The following is a 4,178-nucleotide window of genomic DNA, read 5'->3' on the forward strand; positions in this document are numbered from 1 at the left end:
ACAATCTTACGTCCTTTATTAATTCGGGTGGCAACCTTGGAATTTTGTTTCTCAATTTGTTCTTTCACTTGCTTGTGCAGTTTATGAACAAACTCAACCTTGGCATTTGCATCAAAATTCACAAACTCTTTTGACGGTATGGGTAACAAGTCAATAGGGGTTAAAGGATTAAAGCCATAAACAATTTCAAAAGGTGTGCATTTAGTAGTGCTATGAACAGCCCTATTATATGCAAATTCTATAAATGGCAAACAATCCTCCCAAGTCTTAAGATTCTTATCAATAATAGCCTTAAGCATAGCAGTCATGGTTCTGTTAACAACTTCAGTTTGTCCATCCGTTTGAGGATGACAAGTAGTTGAATATACTAGCTTAGTTCCTAACTTACCCCATAAAACACGCCAAAAGTGGCTTAAAAATTTTACATCACGATCACTAACGATGCTTTTAGGAATGCCATGCAATCGTACAACTTCCCTAAAGAACAGGTCTGCAATATGTTTTGCATCATCAGTTTTGTGACAAGGAATAAAATGAGCCATTTTACTAAATCGATCAACCACAACAAAAATGCTATCATAACCTTTCCTAGTCCTAGGTAAACCTAAAACAAAATCCATTGATATATCAATCCATGGACCATTAGGAACTGGTAATGGGGAGTATAAACCATGTGGTTGAAGCCTAGACTTAGCTTGTTTACATGCTATGCAACGACCACAAACTTTATGAACATCATGTCTCATTTTAGGCCAAAAAAAATGTTCAGAGAGCATATCATAAGTTTTAGAAACTCCATGGTGTGCCATTAAACCACCTCCATGAGCTTCCCTCACAAGTAGCTCACAGATGGAACAAGATGGTATGCAAAGTTTGCCTTTTCGGAACAAAAATCCATCTAACAACAAGTAATTATCCACAATGAGTCCTTTTTCACAAGATTCAACAAAAGGAGCAAAGAACATGTCATGTTGATACAAATCCTTTATGTGTTCAAAACCCAACAACCTAGCATTCAAAGTATTGAGGAGGACATACCTTCGTGATAAAGCATCTGCTACAATGTTCTCCTTTCCTTGTTTATATTTTATGACATACGGGAATGTTTCAATAAATTCTAACCACTTAGCATGTCGTCGGTTGAGTTTATTTTGTACTCTCAAATGCTTTAAACTTTCATGATCCGTATGAATAATGAACTCCTTAGGCCAAAGATAATGTTGCCAGGTTTGCAATGCACGAACCAAAGCATAAAGCTCTTTGTCATAAGTTGGATACCTCAAAGATGCACCAGTCAACTTCTCACTAAAGAACATTAAAGGTCTTTGATTTTGCATTAATACAGCACCTATCCCTACTCCACTAGCATCACATTCAATTTCAAAAGTAGACTCAAAATTAGGTAATGCAAGCAAGGGAGCAGAACTCAATTTTTCTTTCAAAGTATTAAAAGCAAGTTCTTGATCTTTTTCCCATATAAAGGATACATTTTTCTTAACAAGTTCATTCAAGGGTGAAGCAATTGTACTAAAATTTTTAATGAACCTACGGTAGAAACTTGCAAGACCATGAAAACTTCTTACCTCACTTACATTTTTCGGAGTAGGCCAATCTTTTATAGCCTTCACTTTCTCCTCATCAACCTCAACACCATTAGATGAAACTACAAACCCAAGAAAGTTAACTTTTTCCATGCAAAAGCTACATTTCTTTAAATTTACGTACAAACATTCGTTTCTTAAAGTAGTCAAAACATTGCGTACATGGGTAATATGATCATCTAAAGATTTAGAGTAAACAAGGATGTCATCAAAATAAACAACCACAAACTTACCTAAGTATTCTCGTAAGACATGATTCATTAGTCTCATGAATGTACTAGGTGCATTAGTTAATCCAAAAGGCATAACCAACCATTCATAAAGACCATACTTGGTTTTAAAAGCTGTTTTCCACTCATCCCCAATATGCATGCGAATTTGATGATAACCCGATTTTAAATCAATCTTAGTAAAAAGACTACATCCATGCAATTCATCAAGCATATCATCTAATCTGGGAATTGGATGCCTATACTTTATAGTTATCTTGTTTATAGCCCTACAATCAACACACATACGCCAAGAACCATCTTTCTTAGGTACAAGAATAACTGGAACAGAACAAGGACTCAAACTTTCACGTACATACCCTTTAGCAAGGAGTTCACTTACTTGCCTTTGTATCTCTTCAGCCTCCTTTGGATTAGTCCTATAAGCTGGTCGGTTTGGAATGGGCGCGCCAGGAATGAAGTCAATCTTGTGTTCAATCCCTCTAAGTGGTGGCAAACTACTAGGCATCTCCTCGGAAAATAAATGTTCAAACTCTTGCAAAAGCACAACAAAATCACTAGGCAAAGAAGGGTTGCATGTTAGTAAAGTAACAAGCCCCCTTGCACATAAGTACAAGAATAGTCTGGTTAGAGAGCAAAACATTCCTAGCCTCACTTGATCTATCATACAAGCTTACTGATTTGGCTTTTCTCTCTTTTTTTTCTCTAGGCTGAGTGTTACTCTCTTGCTTTTCACTCAAGCTCTTTTTTTCACTTGATTCTTTTTCAATCTCTGCTTTTGCATCAGCCTCTTGCCTTTTCTTTTCAAGTTTGCAATGATCAATAAATACATCTTTTGGAGACAATGGGATAAGAGTAGTTTTTCTACCGTTGTGAGTAAAGGAGTATCGATTTGCATACCCATCATACATTACCCGACGATCAAATTGCCATGGCCTCCCCAGTAGTAAATCTCCAACATGCATGGATACAACATCACATAAAACATCATCAACATATTTTCCAATTGTAAAAGAAACAAGAGTTTGTTGAGTTACCCGTACTTCCCCACAATCATTCAACCATTGAAGCTTGTAGGGTCTTGGATGTGGTTGTGTCTTTAAATTAAGTCTTTTGACCAGAATGGAACTCACAACATTGGTGCAACTACCGCTATCAATGACAACACTACAAGGTACAGATTGAACAAGACACCGAGTTTGAAACAAGTTCTCCCTTTGGTCTAGGCCGTCCTCCTTAATGTGGGTGTTTAGAGCTCGTCGAGTAACCAAAGATATATGTGTAGGGTCCTCTTCACTAAACTCCTCACTCTCATCAGTTTCCTCATTTATGTCGTCATGTGCCTCGTCATCCGTAACAATTTCTCCCTCCTTGATGGTCATAATTCTTGCATTTGGGCAATCTCTACTATAGTGTCCTACCCCTTGACATCTCCAACACTTTAAATCCCTATTTCGAACATTAGACTTTTTTACTTTTTCTTTCCCTGTTCTAGAACTCTCCCCTTTCTCAAATTTAGCTTGAGGCTTCTCATTAATCTCTTGATTTCTATGCTTATAATCAATGTTCTTACTATCCTTTTTCCATGTAGAAGTAGAATTGGGAAAAGTTTTAGAAGAATACCGTTGAGACCTTCATTGGATTTGCCTCTCGATCTTAATTGCAATGTGCAACAACTCCTCAATATTAGAATAAGGCTGTAAATCAGTCTTGTCTGCAATCTCTATGTTTAACCCATTAAGAAACCGCGCCATGAGAGCCTCCATGTCCTCATCGAGTTCAAGTCGATCCATCAATGTATCCATCTCCTTGTAATAATCCTCCACAGATTTGCGTCCTTGTTTCAACGCATGAAGCTTTTGCGCCATGTCCCGTTGAAAATATTGTGGAACAAAACGCTTCCTCATGGACTCTTTGAACTCGACCCATGAATCAATTGGTGCTTCAAGATTTCTTCTCCTACTTACATCAATTTATCCCACCAAATTTGAGCATATTGTTTGAATTGAGCAATGCATAACAGTACCTTCTTTTCATCACTAAAATTATGGCAGTTGAACACTGACTCCACCGTTTTCTCCCATTGAAGGTATTCCTCTGGATCGGTTTTGCCATAAAACTTGGGAAGTTTTAATTTGATGCTCCCCACGTTACGATCAATTCTATCATCATAAGGAACTCGTTGTTGTAAATTATGATACCTTCTTCCATGATCTCTCCCTCGCATCAAGCCAGGACCAACCGCATGTGGATTATCCTCGTGGTGATCAGAATTGTCGCCTTCATATGTATCGGTTGAGGGCGTAGGTTGTGGAATCCTCTGTCGTGCTTGATTTTGAATCTCCAA

At 37.6% G+C, this 4,178-nt stretch overlaps 1 pseudogene; it reads right to left on the minus strand.

The window, feature by feature from the left end:
- LOC111439248 overlaps window positions 1-3,738 on the minus strand; it is a 26,558-nt pseudogene extending 22,820 nt beyond the window's left edge.
- Between the last annotated feature and the right edge of the window lie 440 nt (window positions 3,739-4,178).

The sequence above is a fragment of the Cucurbita moschata genome, unplaced genomic scaffold (genome assembly GCF_002738365.1).
Source record: "Cucurbita moschata cultivar Rifu unplaced genomic scaffold, Cmos_1.0 Cmo_Scf00088, whole genome shotgun sequence".
Classification (NCBI taxonomy): domain Eukaryota; kingdom Viridiplantae; phylum Streptophyta; class Magnoliopsida; order Cucurbitales; family Cucurbitaceae; genus Cucurbita; species Cucurbita moschata.